The sequence below is a fragment of the Myotis brandtii genome, unplaced genomic scaffold (genome assembly GCF_000412655.1).
Source record: "Myotis brandtii unplaced genomic scaffold, ASM41265v1 scaffold8, whole genome shotgun sequence".
In the NCBI taxonomy this organism is placed as follows: domain Eukaryota; kingdom Metazoa; phylum Chordata; class Mammalia; order Chiroptera; family Vespertilionidae; genus Myotis; species Myotis brandtii.
This window is the reverse complement of record NW_005371219.1, coordinates 3,869,899-3,889,729: the sequence shown is the minus strand read 5'-3', so window position 1 is coordinate 3,889,729 and position 19,831 is coordinate 3,869,899. Positions and strand designations below refer to the sequence as shown.

At 39.0% G+C, this 19,831-nt stretch overlaps 1 protein-coding gene across 3 annotated transcripts in view; it reads right to left on the bottom strand.

Annotated features, from left to right (window-relative positions):
* HS3ST5 (heparan sulfate (glucosamine) 3-O-sulfotransferase 5) overlaps positions 1 to 19,657 on the bottom strand; it is a 242,325-nt gene extending 222,668 nt beyond the window's left edge. Inside the window, exons 1-2 of one of the 3 annotated variants that reach the window (XM_014531371.1) lie at positions 18,898 to 19,657; positions 14,109 to 14,188 (exon numbers count right to left, since the gene is read on the bottom strand). The gene's annotated coding sequence lies outside the window, so the exon portion shown is untranslated. Of the gene's footprint in view, positions 1 to 14,108; positions 14,189 to 15,623; positions 15,720 to 18,897 lie in introns of those variants that run through there. The other 2 variants (XM_014531370.1, XM_005883723.2) reach the window with 2 other exon arrangements.
* Between the last annotated feature and the right edge of the window lie 174 nt (positions 19,658 to 19,831).

Genomic DNA, 19,831 nt, shown 5'->3' with positions numbered 1-19,831 from the left:
TTGGTGACCATCCACAGTATATATTTTAAATATGCATCTAGTTTTATGTTTATGTGGCTTCTATTAAATGTGATACATGTATACTTGTATGTCTCTGAAATGCTATATGTTCCAACCTCATAGAAAAAGTGAGAACTTAATGTTTACTTTTCTTAAACTTAATACATTTCTTTTGGATTATTCAATTTTCAGGCACCTTTATGAACACTTGTGATTTAGATCTACTTCTGTCCTTTGACTTCAAAGATGTTACTGCTGGGACTGATTCTACAGGCAAATATAGCTTAAGAGAATGATCTGTACCTTCAAGTTTTTTTGTCAATTTGATTCATATGTAGTATAGACTCTGGTTACCAGCTGTCACTGCTATTTTCAAAGTCTATCCATGGTTATGCCCATGTCAATGTTTTGTAAAAAGCCATTTCAGAATCCTTAGTTAAAAAACAATGTCATTTTCTCATTTTTTAATTCTATTTTGAATATAAATATCACGTGGGGAAGCTTAATGTTAGTTTTCCAGAGAGTATATATATCTTGCTTTGATACTTAAAAATTAAGTTGGAAATCATTTCATGTTTTATTTAGTTCTATCTAATTCTTTTATTTGGTTGAACAATTCCATTATATATGAATATGCTATAATTTATATGTGTCCGCAACCCAGGCACATGCCCTTGACCGGAATCGAACCCGGGACCCCCCATTTCACAGGCCGACGCTCCATCCACTGAGCCAAACCGGCTCCGGCAAGTTCTATCTAATTCTTTTATTTGGTTGAACAGTATTCCATTATATGAATATACTATAATTTATTTTCAGTTCTTATTGATGGCATTCAGGATTTTCCCAGTCTTTTGCAACTGCAAACACTGTTGCAATAAACAATGTGCACATAGTTGTGGTTTGCCATGTGTAATTATGTTTGTAAGTACTTGATTCTTATATGTATTTTGTTAATGGCTCTACCATTATCCCAATCAGGTTTAGAATCTTCTTATCTCTCTCACCCTTCTTCATAATAATAAATCGCACACCAAATTCAATCAGTTCTTTATGGCATCCAGTCTTTTACTAGAGAGGAAGAAATCATGGTGGTAATAATAATAACAATAACAACAACAATAATAACTACTACAATTTGTTCTTGAGTACACATCTTTCCTAAAAAAAAAAACTTATAAAACTTGGTGATGATGGGCAGGAGGTGCCTCTGTAGGTGACTGTATTGTTCTTGGAACTTTACATGTGTTATATTTAATTCTCACAATTAGACAGGTTTTATTAAGCCCATGTTTTCAGATGAGGAGACTGAATCTTGGGACAAACTAGGAATTTGACCAAATTTAAAAAGTAAGTACCAAGGCCAGGTTCTGTACCTGAATTCTCTAATTCCTAAACCCATACTTTACCCTCAAATACATAATCTCACTTTAATGTGTGATGTCAGTCTTTATATGCTGACTCATTATATCTTCTGAATCTACACAGTGTCCACTACTATCAGGTGAACTACTGGATAGCTCTCCTTCCATCATTCCCTCACATTTCTTCTGCTCATCACTGTCCAATAATCTCACTCTATGCTAATTCAATTACATCATAAGATTACTCTCTCAAGCTAGTATTCGTACTTCCTCAACATCTGGACCCACTGTTCTCCCTTGTTGATATCTCTACTGTTTTGGTAGCAATCTCAGGGTATAAGGACCAAGTAGAAATATGTGAAATGAGAAAGGAGGGGGAAGTGGATGCTAAACAGGTAGAGCTCCCAGCCCCTTCCCCTCACCTCAAATAGAGCAGCTTTATTCTTATCTGCTTTATGTACAGGGGAGGGGGACAGATGATATTTTGTTTGGGGGAAAAAACCCACATTTTCATAGCTAAAAATAAAATAGAAAACTATTAGCATTGTGGAAACACCAGCTCTCTCTTGTTTACTGCAGTATCCTCAGCACCTAGAACAGTGTCTAGAAAGTACTCAATCAATATTTTTGAAGGAATTAAAAGATGAATGGATTTAATTAATTTTGGCTCCATCGATGTACTAACAGAAACTCTGGGCAAGTTATGAGCCTCTTTCCCCCCTTGTACTTAGTAGCACGGTGCAGATTCAAAATGTAAAGTACCTAGTACTATGCATGAAACATTGTAACCTCTGGCTTTATTGCTCTCTCTATAAAAAAAACTATTTGCTCTTTCATAAATCTAAATATCTGGAATTTTCTGTTTTTTCCTTTTAATTTTTTCCCCACCAGAGCCACTAAAGGCTTTTCCCACAGTTTTCTCAATCAACCCGGCATTTGACTATTTTATCTGATTGCTTGGCATTTGTCTATTTCCCAGGGTAATGGGAAGTGGAGAAAAATAAGGCTACTCTGGTACTTTCTGGTTACTTAATAATTTAATAACTTGGTGACTTGATAGAACAGATTAATTATTAAAATCAGACTTAGAACAAATGAAAAGCCACTTTTTTCTTAGTTGCTATTAAATTTACTTTTCTCTATGCCATTTAGATTAATGGAATATAACTTTTTATCACTTATACAGTGCTCAATAGTATGCACCCTTTCCCTTGATAGCATATTCGATTCTTTTTAGTAGTATTAACTATAAGATAATATAATTGTTAGCAATTTCAAAATTTCTGTCACCAAAGTCAGAGGAGGAAAGCTCTCTTTGCTTAAAATGCATTTCCTGTACAACCAAAATAGCAATGTGGTTTTAAAGTAGCAACATAATGTGTCTTTGGGAATGTGTATATATTTTCAATTTGTTTTATCCCGACCCTCAAAAGAAATAAATCTATGGTAGTCAGCTGGCTTCCAAGCACCTTAACCTTAATTTTAAGACCATACTAATCAAGTTTGAAAGAGACAGATGGGCCTGCTTTTCCCTTGCACTGTGTTTATAGTTAAAATCTACATTTGCTCACATAACACATTTAAGAAAAAATCAGCTGCAGAACTGACATCAGAGAAAGTAATTCCAAATTCTAAATATAAATTCTAAAAAAATGGCAAGAGTGCAGCATACAAATCCCCTGTTGATAATGAGTAAAACCCATTTTAGCAAGAGGAATAAAAGTGAAGAAACCTGTTTGTGAAAGAGCAAGAATCCTGGAGGTCATTTCTGTAGAAGCTGCTGAGGTAGCCCTTGAGGACACTCCTCGCAGCTGATTTCCCTTCTTGCCATCTGTAATCCCAGCCACTTGGAGGTTTCTCTGATTTATCCACTAAAAAGACTAGATAGACCATAGTTTTTAGATACGGCAAGCAAGCATTCATATCTAATGCCATAAACTGTATTAAACTTCCCAAATATTTGCTGTACTTCCCGGGCGGGGGTGGGGAGGAGAGTGGGGAGAGACAACAGACGAGATTTCCTTGCCTCGTTGATGTCAGACTTGGCCATAGGAATTGATTTGGCAAATAAAATAAATACGAGTGACTTGTATCACTTCCAGGGGGAAACTTTTAGCTCCAGTGTGTCCTCCACAGTGATCTCTGTTCCCTGTGCCACAAGTTAGGTTATGTTCCTGATAGATGCTGCTCTGACAGCCCATGTCCCAGACTGCACACCCCTTGGTGGAAGGGAGAAATGAACCTTTGAGATTGGGTCATTTGTTACCTCAGCACAACCTAGCCTACTTCTGGCTAATACATGTGATAAGAAGTCATACACCATAATAAAGAAGGTACAAGGGAAAGAAAAACAGGTGGCAGGATTGTGACTTTTACTGGGATTAGAGAAATATAATGTATGTAAGCTGCCTGGCTCGCACTTCATGATATGTAAAATTATTTAGGCGTTAAGGACTAATGTTTGGATGTACTATATATTAAGTGTGTGTAGGGGGATATAGGTAAAATCATTAATCTGTTAGTGAGTACTAATAGTACAGGAATACTTAAATTTTGTCCTCAGAAAGCAAAGTATTTCTCATTGTAACCTATAGTAGGCAATAAGACTAGAGGCAGAGGTCATGAATTTATGAAATCAGAAAGACAGGAGTTTAATTCCTATCTCTACCTCTTCCTAACTGTTCAACTTGGAGTAACTTAATTTAAGCTACAACTCCTCATCTATAAAAGTGGAATGTGGAACCTACCTCAAAGGAAAACAGAGACTGCATGCTGAGGATCTAATATAGTATGTGGCAGTTCAATCAATGCAAATCTCATTATTTTTGTATAGTTTGCATTTTCCTTCTGAATGAATAGAAAGCTAAAATATACAAAGTTTTCCAGTGTTTAAAGCTGTAGTGGCCTAGGGTGGGTTAAAGAGTACTGGTTTCAGGCTTTGGATCTTAATTTGGGACAGAGGATGTTTTTAAAGGTTCTTTAAAAAGAAAGTTTTAACATTTGACCAAAGAGATCTAGAAAGCTGTTCTGGACACTGATTCAGGAGGTGAGGGTTAACAAAGACATCCTGAGAAGACTCCAGCAGGAGCACTGGGGGCACTAAGAGTGTGACATGCAAGAGGGGGAAGAAAAGGAGTTTGTATGGGATCAATGCAACCTAAGAAAAGAGTTACTGTGCATTGCAATGGTCATTACTGCACATAAAATGTAAATACCTCAAAATATTTACCCATCTGGTTCCGTTTTAGGGCTGCCAGGTCTCTCTGGCACCTAATGTGATGCCTGGGTGAGAAAAGCTGGGAAGCTTCTAAGATCCTGGAGCATGTGAAGACAATTCCACCTGTGTTTCTCTGAATGGTTTTTTTTTTTTTTTTTGAAAACTCTCATTTCTAATGTGGCCCTGAAGGGGCAAGTAATTTCTGACATGGCAGGATTCTGGTTTCAGCTCATCACTTTTTTTTTTTAACAACTAGGCCAATCTTTTTTTTTTAAATATATTTTTATTGATTTCAGAGAGGAAGGGAGAAGGAGAGAGATATAGAAATATCAATGATGACAGAGAATCACCGATTGGCTGCCTCCTGCACGCCCCACACTGGGGACCGAGCCCGCAACCCAGGCATGTGCACTCGACCGATATCGAACCTGGGACCCTTCAGTCTGCAGGCCGATGCTCTATCCACTGAGCCAAACCAGCCAGGGCACAGCTCGTCACTTTTATGCATCATTTATACATGGCTTTCGACATCCAATCATGGTACCAAAGAACAAAATCCTTGGATAAAACATTGTGATGCAACACTAGTTTGATGGCTCTGACCCCAAGTTTTCAAAAATGAGCACCCTTTCCCCTAAATTATATAATCATTATGTAGGCTAGGATTTATTCTCCTGAGTTTCTTGCAGATATCTGCCCATCAAAATAAATTTCTTTTTAAAAAACACACGGGGTATTACTTCATGGTAAAACACAACTATGTGTACTTTGGGTGTCACTTGTCGATGGAGTTGTTTTTCTGTCTTTTGCCTTTTCTAAAGCCTAATCCGATTTTTGAGAAACTGGATGCACAAGGTCTATTGGTAGCCTCTCTACCCAGTGACGTTCTGAAAGTATTCCAGTCAGCAGACTCAAGTGTATTCAGATGGACCAGGAATGGATCTGCAGACTTGGCAAACCCTCATTTAGGCCCCTTCCACATAGCAGTCTATGGGATCACCACTCTTACGCTGGGGTGATTCCAATTGCTGCTAACATGCCTCACCCAACTTAAGAAAAGTTATAGCATAGGACAATTTTAGTCATGTGATTAGACAATGAAGTGCTGTCAAACTAGGAAATGATAGTTATACATGCAGGAGTTGTCTAGGAAATGATAGTTGTACATGCAGGAGTTGTCTATACTTGGTTCTGGAGAAGGGAACATTTAAACAATGATTTTAAAACCTTGGAATGTATCAGCCTAACTTTCCACTTTCTGAATGGATGCGTTGCTAAGGTTTGGCAACTGCACATGATTTATGCATCCTCTGCGTAGGAGATTTGACTTGGGCAGGGGCCCAAGAGATTTCTGCAAGTCAATTTGATAGGATTGGTTATCTAGGCACAATTGATCAAGGATTAAAATAAGAACCTATGGAAATCACAGATTAGCGAAGGCGTTATGTCAAAGGCTGTTCCAGTTTAAATATAGGTATTCTAGGCCAATTTTGATAAAAAGTTAGGTAATTGGTTCAATATGGTGGGATAGAAACATGATTCATAATAGTGGTATTTCTTTGTTAAAGTGGGTTGGGTTTGTACTTTTTCTTCTCCTGACTCTTTGAAGCTAGGGGACTGTGTTTTGTTCATCTTCATAGCACACAGTAGGCTCTCAATAAGTTTTGCCTAATGACAGAATATGGGATTTGAGTAATGGCAATACTTGCCTAATGACTGAACATGGAATTCTGAGTTATGACATTATTAAAAGTCAAAGGCATTCTTAAAAGAGAATATTTGAGGCTTTGTTCTTCAGTACTAAATTATGAACCAGCACAGTAATTAGAGCAGCTGCGTAGTAGAGTTTCCAATTTTATAGGTCTAATTTTGGAAAGTTTTATAGTTGAAACACTGAGTTGTCAAACATACCCAATTTCAATGATCACATCATTTCTTTTTAGTCGATGTCCTTGAATACAAAAACTGTTTTCAGTAAAGAATCTTCTATTCTTGGTTGGTTTCTAAAGCACAAAATAAAAATAAACCTCTATTCTCAATAGGATTTAAATACCAATAAATTATGAGACTCAGTAGGGCTTTAGATTTAGGCTGTGAATGAAGCTTTGTGGTTTAATATTAAAAAAAAACCCTCTTAAATGGTCTTACCTGAATGCTCATTTAGATATTTATATTTAGTAGCCATACAAATGCAGTTTCTTAAAACTTAATTTTTGTAAAAATCTTCTTGAATACAATTATGCTCCTGAAAAATTTTCCTCTAAATATCCTTGCTAGAATGATTAGCGTTTGAGAACAAAGATGATACAGTGCCCAGTCTCGGCTTGAACACAATGTCTGTGGTCATAATGTCCTTGTAGATAATAAGTATCAAACTACAAGTCATGTGACTCATAAAAATGTTTCGATCAATAACAGACTGCATATACACTGCAGTTGTGTAAGATCACAATGGGGCTAAAAAATTCCTATGGCCTCGTCATGTCATAGGCATCATAGTCTCAGAGCACACAACACAAAACTCACGTGACTGTGGTGATGCTGATGTAAGCAAACCTACTACACTGCCAATTGTACAAAAGTACAGCTTACACCAGGGGTCCTCAAACTACGGCCCGCGGGCCACATGCAAATACAAATATTGTATTTGTTCCCGTTTTGTTTTTTTACTTCAAAATAAGATATGTGCAGTGTGCATAGGAATTTGTTCATAGTTTTTTTTTTTAAACTATAGTCCGGCCCTCCAACGGTCTGAGGGACAGTGAACTGGCCCCCTGTTTAAAAAGTTTGAGGACCCCTGGCTTACACAATTATGTACAGTTCATAATACTTGATAATGATAATAACTGACAATGTTACTGCTTCATGTATTTACTATACTACATTTTTTTATCATTATTTTAGAGCAGGGGTGGGGAACATCTAGCCCAAGGGCTGTACAATTATGGCCCACAAAATCATTTGGTCTGGCCCTGCCAAGGCATTAGAAGTGAATTAATTAAATTTGACCAAATATAGCAGGCTAATTTTTAAGTTGACAGTTTTGTATGGCCCTCCAATGATGTTATGAATATCCAAATGGCCCTTGGCAGGAAAAAGGTTCCCCACCCCTGATTTAGCGTGTATTCTTCCTACTTACAAAAAAAGTTTGCTTTCAAACAGTATGCCATAACATGCAGGCAGCAGCCTCAGGCATCTTGTGTTTACTGTGTCTCTTGATTGCATCATTCTCCCTTGTGCTTGATGTCATCTCATGTTGTTTTGTACAGTAATATGCTGTATAGGTGTGTAGCCGAGGAGCGATAGTCTACACCCTGGCGCCTGGGTGTGTAGTAGGCTATACCGTGGAGTCGGTCTCAGTGCACTCTATGATGCTAATGTTCGCAATGGCATTGCCTAAGGATGCGTTTCTCAGAACACCCGGGACTGTGGTGGGATGACCGCATTCTTTGTGGACTTTCCATTGTTTACCTCGCTGCAGGCTGTCTTGGGCCTCCCCCTTGTTCTTTAGCTTATGTCCACTAGAGGGTGAGTGGGAGAGACAGTAAAACCAAAACAAAACAACAGAAGGTGCTTAGCAAGTCTGCTGAACAGTTTCATGATGGAAATTAGTTTGAGGATCAATTTAGGATTTCTTTATTCATATTCATCTTGCCTCCTATTGCCATGGATACATATGTTGATTTTTATAAATATAGTATTTATAATGGTAAGTTACAAGATGGCAATATATTATGCTGAGTCTATTTTTACTACTTGAAAAATAAATGCCATCCAGATAACTTAAAGCTGCATTTGTGAAAATACACTAGGGTATCCCAGTAAAAACCTCTTCCAGACATGCAACATCATATATTTGCTCCAGAGTTTAGACCTTCAGTAAATATTTTAGAATTGCATTCCACAAGTGTGAGAAAATATATTCAGTTCTAGGACTGGTTCTACTGATAACGCCACAATAAGTGGATCTGTTTATATACCTCAAGTGATATATTTGAAAAATGAAAATAGCACATGTCATTTAAGTCAAGGATTGCTAGTTTTAGCTATCTTCACAGTCCTTCTTAGTGTTAACAGCAGGTATTTGTGCACTGTGGCGTGATGGTGCTGGAAAGGTGGTATTGCTCAAAATATTGACCACCTATTATGATGTTTGTAATCCCACCATTGTTAAGTTCACGCTCAGTACGAATTGCCAGATGAGAACAAGATAGGACAGTGGAAACAGAACACTAGGGGCAGTAGGAGATAGAATAAGCCTATTGCAAGAAAGAATGGATGGAAATTACAATCAACTTTAAAATTCAGAGTGTGTATAAAGTCCTAAGTTTGATTGCATATACTTTTGAATTACTTTATAACTCAGAGTTGTTTATAGGATAAGGGAAGGAAGGATGGAAGGATGGAAGGAAGGAAGGAAGGAAGGAAGGAAGGAAGGAAGGAAGGAAGGAAGGAAATAATGTCTTAATATAATGATAAATTACTAATTTACATGGATTAATTGTGTTTCTATCTCTGGCATCCAAACACCTCTCCCCCCTTCCCCCAACACAAACTCAGACACAAAAACAAGGACACACAATTCAAGACTGGGAGCCAATGGTTGGCACTGGTCTACTTCTTTTTTTCTTGTACAATATGCCTGTTTCTTTTTTTAAAAAAACACAAAACACTTTTATAGCTACTGTTTTCTTTCTTTTTGTAACCACAGACACTCCCACATAGCACCAGCTCAGTTCCAGCCAAACTGCGTGCATTTTTAAATAAAGAAAACAGGTCTGCTAGTTCTGTGTTAGCAAAGTCACCTCCTTTACTGCCAGTGCTAATGCTAAACATGTAATAATACTTTATTGTCATGAGCAGGAATCTGCTTTGCTAATTAAATGCAGCTGTCAGTAATTACTACTTGTCAGTGTAATCTATTTTAGGGAGCTCTACTTTAAATAATAAAAGATGGGCCTGATATTGAGAGGGTGGGATAGGCAAGGTGACCGCTTACTTCCCCATCCGAAGCTCATTCTTTTTTCTTTTTTTTTTAAATGATCAATGAGTGACTTCATTGTGAAGATGTCTTACCTGGGTTATTCTGTATTTCTTTAGTGCCTGAGTGCTCAAAGTTTGCAGTTAAATAGTTTGTAAAATATATCTGTAATCTAAATGTCACCCCCTTTTGTAATACCAACCAGGACGGTGACTCTCACAGTCAGTGCATCGTGATGGTAATCTGCAGGAAAAGCATCATGGTGAAGTCACTACAATCTCTACCATCAAATACTGAGTTCAGTCTAAATGCACCTTCTAATTGCTCACAAACTGGATTAGACACGGAACATCACTTTGACAAATGGGGAGGGGGTTAAGTAGCTGTTTCTTGTATGCATTTTTCACTGATATCCTACCAGGTTTTTTCTAAGAAAATGTTTAGCATTCAGTTTAGGTCTTTGAAATGTGTAAATTTAAAAAATCATGATGTTTGCTTCTAATATTAATTTATCTTAACGGACTCTGAAATGAACCTCAAACTCCTTAATAGCTCTACAGCTGCGTGACTAAAAGCAATGTCAGGGCAAGGGTAATGATGGCAGGCTGATCTGCTCCATGGGGTGGGATAGGTGCTGGGGTGCCACAGATGCTGGCAGAATCCAGGGTCTAAGGGGAGCAGACCTTTGCCCTCACCTCCCCTGACATTTAAAATGAAAGTGGTGGCAGTGGGGGGGGGGGGGGGGGCGGGCACTGGAGTCTCCAGGGGTGAAGTGCTGGGGTGGAGGAAGGATCAATGGGGAAAAAATAAGCACAGCAGGGAGGATGAGGGAGGCTTGGCACACACGTGGCTTTACCCCACACAGGCCAAAAAGACTTATCACACCGCTCACAGCATCCTGACTGCCTCATCCTTCTTCTCCCACCATCTGGTTTATATCCAACACTCCAATAGTCCTCGCGTTGCTAGATAATTAATTATCTTGTTATAGGCCCCAACAAGTTTGGCAGCTACTCTTCTGAATACAGCACATTTAAATAGAATTAATAATTTGGGTGTTCATCCCAGGTGAAGGGGAAAAAAAAAGCTTTCCAGGTGGAAAATAATTTTAAAAACACCTACCTAAATGTATTTTTCAAATATAGTCAGCAAAACACGCCAACACATTCCTTTTCCCAGTAAGCGTCCATTGGGGAAGGGATGCATAGTCCAGTGGGAATGGTATACATTCTCCCTTTTCCATGATATAAATTCTGATCTCCTTTACTGAGAAAATGGGGGTTATTCCAGATAGTTCTAAAAAATAAATAAATAAAAATTCCAAGTGATGAGCAACTCAGGCAAAGAAAGAACCCATTGAATAGCCACTGAGCTCCTTAAAAAGTAGGGTTTATTCAAAGGGAAAACCCAAGAATATACACATGGATAGTTGTGAAAGTTTTTTACTTTTATGGGTTCTAACAACCACAATGTCAGTGCATCCCTAAATCGCCCATTTTATGCAGAACTCAGGCTTTTCAATCAGCTGATCATTTTCCTGGAATATAGTAGGTGTTCAATGAATAACTGCTGAATGTATGAGTAATGATTTTGAACACTGTCATGATATGGTTTCTTGCTGCCCACTCCAGCTGGTTGAAGCTGGTATTACTTGGTGGCAAGAGTTTAACAGCAGGGCCAAAGGTATGGTTATTGTTTAAATACTATATTAAATGTATTAATGTTTTTAGAAATAGTGCACTATATTTTGTATATTGTTTTTAAGTAATAATATGTTTTCATTTTTGAAAATAATTTTTATTTTTTTGTATGTAGGGTCATTCACCAGGGAATGACAACACATATTTTAAAAATGCTGGCTTTTAAATATATTAATTAACAGGCCATTTCCATTTCTTTTGTACTAGATAAGATTTTTAATATGATTATCATATGTTATTAGCAATTGTGTGTGTGTGTGTGTGTGTGTGTGTGTGTGTGTGTAAGTTTATTGAGTTTTCCAATATGGTGATGGTGAAATAATTTCGTTTCATTTTCAAATCTTAAAAGAGAAAAACTGATTTTTATATCACTATAAGCAGATACTCATAATTGGTTAGATATGTTTCCTGCTTTATAGGGGAGAAGTCAACTTAAATAGGTAATATGATTATTAGATATATTTAAAATAATTTGAATAGAAGAAAAACTCAAAATGAGCACATGGACTTTTATGGAACTTTCTGACGCTTTCTTAGTCTTGTAGGTAGAAAAAAAAAACAACTACCTAGTTCTCTATAGACCATTATTAGAGAAATGGAGACTTGAATCTACTCTTAAAAATTAAAGTCTTCCTAGAGGGATGCTTACTATGGACACTTAGAAGACTGGAGAAGAGGGGAGATGGGGAATGAAGGGTGGGAAGCAAGTTCTCCCCGATCACTGGCAGAACTAGGTCTTCTCCCTCACGCTCTGTGCCCACACCAGCTTCTCTCCATCATCTAGTACGCTGAACACGACCTGTTCCTTTACCAGCTGGCTTTGCTCTCGAGCTTGTAAGTTTCTTGAGGGCAAGGACAAAGTCATTTATATCCTCAACACACTTCCTGGTACACAGCAGTTGCTCAATAGTGTTTACTGAAATAAATAAGTCAGCAAGAAAAAGGCAGATAAACATTAGCGAGGCAGAAGGGAGAATAAGATGATTATTTACTTCTCCAATAGAACTGTATTTAGTACTTCCTATATTCCAGACACTATGCTGGGCAATGAGGACATTGACAGTGGTGTGGGTCGCGGTTGGTGGGCTACAAAGGGAAGGGGTAAGAAAACAGAGAGAAGTGACGAGGAAGAGAAGTTAGACAAGCAGAGAGCACTTTCGGCAGAGGGCCAGCATGTGCAAAGGCATGGCAGTACGAAATAGCATGCTCTGTTCCTTGCTTGGCATCTACCAAATGCATGCACTTTGTGTTGGAGCGACAGGAGATGAGTCCCAGGCTGGGCCATTGGAACAATAATGGCTTTGAAGGTTGAGGTGGTTTGAACTTTACCTGGAAGGCAAAGGATGCCGCAGGTTATTAAGCAGGGACATTACATGAGGAGGTTGGCGTTTGGGAAGAGTTTCAGAAGCACTGACGACATTGGAGACCTGAAGCTAAGAAGGAGGCTAGTGCCATCGGGTGAGTTCTGACGACCTGAGCTTAAGCAGTAGCAGTGGGTTGGTGGGAAGGGAGGTGTTAGGAGGCAGGGTTTTCCTGTCTTGGTGACAGACTAGAGGAGCAGAAGGAGAAATACAAGATGACCCGCAGGTACCTGTGTCCCTACTATGATCCTTGTAACTACATATTCTTGGTTGCGCACTTTTCTTGGGTGTATGGACAGATGATCTTGCCAACACAGAAGCAAAATAGCATAAACTATTTGAAAAGAGGTAACATTAGAAAAGTAATAATGTATAAAAATTCTCAAGTCCTTGATCTTATGTTGGTAAGTACAGAGTTGAGAGTTTCTTATTAAAAGGATGCCAGTGTTTATGGAATTCAGAAACCCCTAAACTAAATGCTGTTAAGTAAAAATTGTCTAGTCAGTGGACCAAGTATGAGAAAAAGATAAATACCTGATTAAGAAAAAATAATTCCATCTGTAGAAAATCAGGCAATCATAATTATAGCTAATATTTATCATTTTATGATGTGCCAGGTACTGCTACCAGGACAATGGGAATAATGTTCTTGACTTTAAAGAGTCAGTTATCAGGATTAAGTGGTCACTGCACATCTAGTCAAACTTTGGGAACAGAGGACTAAAATAAATGTGAAATAAAAATACTGGAATGAAACTAAGTATTTCTACTAGCTAGCAATCCATGTGCTGGCCCACCATCTCCTCATACAACCTCATCTGTCCTGTTTTCTGCCTCCACCTCCTCCTGACCCGCCCCCCCCCCCCCCACCCCACAGAATCCCTCAGCTCTCGGCTGTCCAGACTGAGATGTCCACAGGAAGAAGCTCTGTGTCTGCCCCATGATACCACATGCCAAAGTACCAGGAAATAAAGGCGACAGGACAAACTAACATAGAGGAACATTCGTTTCTAAGCTTTCCAAGTCTGCAAAGTGAGGATAGCTGGGTGGTTACCAGAATTAAATGTTATCCCCCACAAAAAAAACAAAAAACTAAGAATAAAGTTAAATTTAACCTTTTAAATCAAGTTACTCAAGTTTAGTAACCAGAGTTAGGAAATAGATTGTTTCTTGAAGCCATGCATTCTATGTGGTATAAAAATATAAAAGAGCCCGGCTGGTGTGACTCAGTGGATTGAGCATTGTCCCATGTACCAAGAGGTCACCAAATTGATTCCTGGTCAGGGCACATGTCCAGCTTATGGACTCACTCCCCAGTAGGGGGAGTGCAGGAGGCAGCCAATCAGTGTTTCTCTCTCATCAATGCTCTCTCTCTCTCTCTCTCTAACCTGTATATGAGAAATTTTTGTGTATCCTAATACTTCAACCAACTCATTCATATTAGTTATATAGATAAATATAAATGTTTCAATGCTTTTAGCAAACCTTTTGTTCTTCCCCATTAGTCATATCTGTATAAGATGATATATCTTCCAAAGACTTGTGTGAGCATGTTCAGCTGGGCCCTGCAAGAAAAAACTGTGAAGTGGCTGTCGCAAAAGTCTCCTCTCAACTTCTGTGCTTGACACAGGCCTTTAAATCAAGTAACACTTGAATCAAGCTTAAGTCTGTAACATGTATTTCTTCTCTTCATATCTTTCCCTTAACAGTCAGAGAATCCACAGAACATATGCTTTATAATGGAGTACAACCAATTCTCATAGATAGAAGGTAGCTAGATCTTATTTATGGTGAGGCACATTAAGAATTACTGTGATTTTTTTCATTGACTTGAATTAGCTATGGCAAAGAGCATTAGAGTGGCATTTTCATATGTTCAAAAAAAGTTCCCCAAACTGTACTCAAATAGGAGATTGTTAATATTTATGACAGCACAGTTATGCTACTTAATTGGCAGTGTAAGGATTCTGTTATTTAGTGTTAATTATATCTTACGTGCCATTTTAAAATAAAACGTACAATTACAGACAGTTTTCCTTTTGCCGACTTCTAAACTTAAACATTTTAATCAGTTGATTATTTCATCATTTTTCTACCTCAGGTCCTTCACTCTCATGAAGATTATTATTATTCCACAGGGTTTCATAGATAGTAATGTCCTAAGACCCTCATGAAAAGGGAAAAATTCTATTCAATATTAAATCACAATCTTAAAACTATGCAATTATAAAGACATTTAAAGTTTCTTGACCTCTGGAGTAGCAACTTCTAGAATACTTCCCTTCAGGGCATGCAGTAAACATTAATTGGATGCCTGCTGTATGCCACGTGGGTCAGAGCAGAACCAGTCTCATTTCACACCTTCATATACAACTTTGCTGGTCCTTTTGACAAGTACCGTAGCGTAACATGTAACATTGACTTCTGTGCAAGAAGTTCACCTTATAAGGATATTATGGGAAGCATAAAACACCCAGTACCAGAACCTCTGAGCTATTAAAACTACTTAAATATGGCATCAGTTCTTAAGTTACCTAATTTAAAAGTAGCCGAATCTCAGAAAATTATCGAGTCCATTAAAAACTACATTAAGTTATAGCGCTGTTCTAGTACTGCTCTAGTTCAGGTTATGTTGGGCTTCGTGACGATCGCCTTCCTTAGGAATTCCCTAAGAATTCATTCTGAGTGCCCGGCTGGCATGGCTTAGTGTTTGAACTGGGAGGTTACGTGTTCGATTCCTGGTCAGGGAACATGCTCATGTTGCGGGCTCCATCCCCACTGTGGGGCATGCAGGAGGCAGCTGATCAGTGATTCTCTCTCATCATTGATGATGTTTCTATCTCCCTCTCCCTTCCTCTCAGAAATCAGTAAAAATGTTAAAAAAAAAAAAAAGGAATTCACTTTGAAAACCATCACAAGTCTCAGTTACTAGAATGCATTTGCTTTACTACTTAACTCGCTCCCCACTTGGACCCTTATTTAAGTAAACTTTAAAAGTACCTGTTGAAGAGCAGTGGCATAGCCTAGTGGGCTGTCTGGGCTCTCATGGCAGCTCTGTTGTTTATTAGCTGTGGAGGCGAGCCAGTTATTTAGGCTCACTTTCCTCTTCTAAACAGGGATAATAATAGTACCTACTTATTTCCTCTCGTGAAGGGGGGGGGGGGGGGCTAGCACGGTGGCTACCAGAATTAACTAGTTAATATTAGCAGAATTCTTTAGCCAGTATCAGGCACACATTAAAGGTTATCATACGGGTTTCTTAAATAAGTTGTTCAAAAAAGTTTAGTATAGTCTCAATTTTTAATATCAAACTAGTTGAGCATTTGTAAGTACTATTATTAGATGACACTGACTTCACAAATCACATAGGCCACAAAAGAGACTCTCTTCCTATTCGTCAAAGTTATCAGACAAATATAGATATAGATACATAAACATAAATAAATACATAAACATTATCTTCTATATGTATAAGCATATATATATACATACACAACATATCTGACTCCCATGCAAAATCTAGGTACAGTGGTCTAAAGTCAAACCAACTAGTCAACCAATTCTTAATACTAACAGCTTTCTTTCATAGAAGTTTTCAAGAAGATAGAAAATAATCTATTGTACCACATATTAATTAAATGAGACAAGAATAATGGAACTTGCATATTAGATTCAGAGATGTTCATTTATCCTGCCTAAACATTATGTGGATCTTCAGGTATCTTTTGCTTCTACTTTTGTAAGTGTTAGCTGCTCTGAAATGTTTTTGAGTAGATTAGTGATGCTTATGTGTACTTAATATCGTCCTTTAATTGTACTTTTGCTGTAAAAGTTAAGGATAACATCATGACTCAGGAACAAACACTGATCTACAGTGAGCAAAATTTTTCAATAATTAAATTGGATTCTAGGAAAAAAAACTTTTGCTGGTTTTAAAAACTCATATTAAATTCACAGAAAAAAAGTAAAATGTAGGGTTTCTCTTAATAGTGATGATTTAGGTCATAATGAAAGTTTAACTAGTTATTTTGGTTTTGAGATCTCCCTTCAAAGACAGGACTTAGATGAAGATAAATCTGTGATTTGAATAATTATTCCCTTAACTTGAGTTATTCTCTTTTCAAACTTTTACCTTTTCTTAAAGCAAAACAAGCTATAATTCCATTACTAAACTATAACTCCTCATGCAATTGCAATAATGTCAGAATATGAAAATATCTGAAAAAAGTGTTTAAAAATTCAAAAACATACGCATATAAAGAGCAATAAAATATATAAATATTCATTTCATTTCAATCGCACAAATCTAGCATTACTGCTCGTACTCTATTCCCAGAGTTTTCAGCATCATTTTTTAGCAAGCATTCCTCTCTGCCAGCTCCCTTAACTAGGGAGTTACCTTGAAAGTTATTTCATTCATGAATAAAAGTCTCTAAAATGAAAGACCATCCAGCCAGACATATCAAAAGAGTCAAGGAATATTCTCCTCAACTAAAATTTCCATAAGATATTTCCATTTGTCTAGAAAATCCTAAATAACCATTTTTGTTAACTTGATGATTTACATAGTAGAACTGCACTTTTAAGGGATGTTACTGTTTCCAAGATTATAAAGAGATAAGAAAAGGAGCAAAATGTTTGTTGCTTCCTGTGAATTTGAGTTTGCTTTTTTAATGTAACAGGAATATTTGCATTTACTCATAAATGAATACTACTGACATATACAGATCGGGCACTGTTCCATAGAAGTCAGACACAGAGAGCTAGAGCAATGCACAGATAGTTATATTTCTCCAGAGTATTCAGACAAAGAGCAAGAAGATTAAAGTCAGTATCAGTTCTCTGAAGTTGAGTCATATCTAAATGATGTGGTGAGTTAAGAATATTGGTGGGATTTGTGGGGGAAAGAAAGTTGGCGGATTGACATCTGTATGATTTTTGAATCAAGGATTCTTTGTTGGCCACCTACTTTGGGCAAGAGGCTGTTTCCCTGAGTAAGCCACTGCTCTGCAGGCCTTTTTTTACACAGTGTAGGAGTAAGCATCTTGCTGCTACTGAAAATCCTTTCTTGTTTAAAATTACACCCAGCTCAGCTTTGCATATTGTGTGTGCTCATGTGTTCAATAAATACTTTTTGAATGAGGGGAAATTCAGTGAGTAAGAAGGTTATTCATTCAAAAACATCTGTGTGTGCCTGCAGAAGGGTAAGGACAGTGATGCAAGCATAATCAGCACGCTGTAGGCAGCACCTTCTCACAAAGATCTCAAAGGAAGCAACTTCCAACGCTGAAGTCTAAACAGGAGGTCTGGTTTAACCTGGCAACCACGATCCTAGAACTTCTGGGAAACTCCACTGAATACTATGCTTATAATTTCCCAGATAACCTACTTTGTGCATCTATTTGAATATATCATTTTACATGGTTAATGTGTCTATAGATTTTTATCAATGGAGAAAAGACTATTTAAAAACTGTGGAGAGTAATTTGAAAGGGGCCAGAGCAGTTTTCCTTTCTTCACTGTTAAAATTCCCTGCACTGGGAGGCAGTTAAATGCAAGCAACAGTTTCCTTCCCATCGTTATGTTGCTTGTAACATCCTTGTGTGTCTCCTTCAAGTCACTGGTGAGCGAGCCACTTCACATTCCTAAAGAAGCCTACCTTGCTGCTCACTCAGTCCCTGTAAGCAAGGACCATTTGTACACACATACAGGGAGGACGGTATGTAGGATTGTTTTCCTTTCTCCGTTTAAGAGCTTCACTAGGAAAAACCACCAGGATAACTTAAAAAAAATCTGCTACATCCCACATAATTGATACCAATGAAAAACATTTTAAAAATAGTTTTGCTATCCAAATTTGTAATCGCCTTATCTTCTCAACTTTTTTCTTGGCATGGGAGTTGAATATATTTGAAATAAACTGTAATGGGGAAACATTTGTCTAAAGCCCTGGAATATGTCAAGACTACTGAGCAAAAGCTCTCAGAAGCACCAGCTTTACATCACTTCCAGCAAGGCAGTTTAGAAAGGAGCAACCCTTCCAGAGAGGACGCCCACCCGCTCTCACTCCCACACCAGCCTGACCCCGCATGCTATTTATCCGACTAAGTTTACATACACCAGAGAAGAGTTACAGTGCAATTAAAGGCATCCACGAAGTAATATGATATGAAGCACTTTGCAAATATTAAACTTCCCCTGAAGGGATCACCGTTTTCCATGAAGAAGCTGGTGCTGCGGAGAGGGAGGGAAGTTGGGAGGAGGACCGACCTACCAGGCTAGGACCGGGAGAGAGCAGGGATCTCAGCAACTGCTCCTTTGGGTCGGTGCCGGAGAGCAGAGCCCCCAAGTTGAAACGACTGGAGTTCTGGCTGAGGGTAGCTCGCTGCGCGCCAGGAACGGCCAGGTAGAGGCATCCACAGGAGGCTGGGCGCTCCTTCCTCGCTCCCCCAAACCAAGGCTGTCGCCCAAGTTCCAGGAGCAGGACTCTGAGAGCGCCAGCCAAAGCCAAAGCGACCTCGTGCACCTCTGAGTAATAACAATGTGACCACCCCTCGATGGCATCCAACTCCGGAGTGTGTGTGTGTGTGTGTGTGTGTGTGTGTGTGTGTGTGTGTGATGGGTGGGACGGGTTGCGTGAACTAGGGGGCGGGGACTGGGGCTTGGAAGGGTGGAGGCCAGATGGGGAGAATACACCCCATCTTTCACGTTCACTGAGCCTCTGACCTCTGCCTCGGACCTCGCAGACACCCACCTCCCCCAAAGCCGCCTCGCATTGCAGGCGACAGCCCTCCAGCCACCCGGGGAAGTGGCCAAGCGCGAGCCCCCAAACTCTGGCGAGTGCCATGCAACGCGTGTCGCCTCTCAAAGAGCACAGAGCGCTGCACCCGCCTCTGGACGAGACACGAACTGACGGACACCGATGACTCTGAATTCACCCCAGGAGGCGCCCCGTCGTTTCCCATCCCGCACTAGTTTAACGCAGAGACCCGGCGAAGGTCTCAAAAGTCTTTCCAGGCAGTGCCCGGCAGTGCCGAGCCTCACCAAAGTACTTGGGCTGGCATCGCATGGGTGTCTCTCCTGGTAAATCCCTCCCGCCCCTCCCCGTCTTATTTCCCCCCAAATCTACCAGCTTTCAGCCCACCACCGTGTTAGAGCCCCTCCCTGGCGCGGAGCGGGCGGCTCGCAGGGCTTACCGTCGTCCCAGG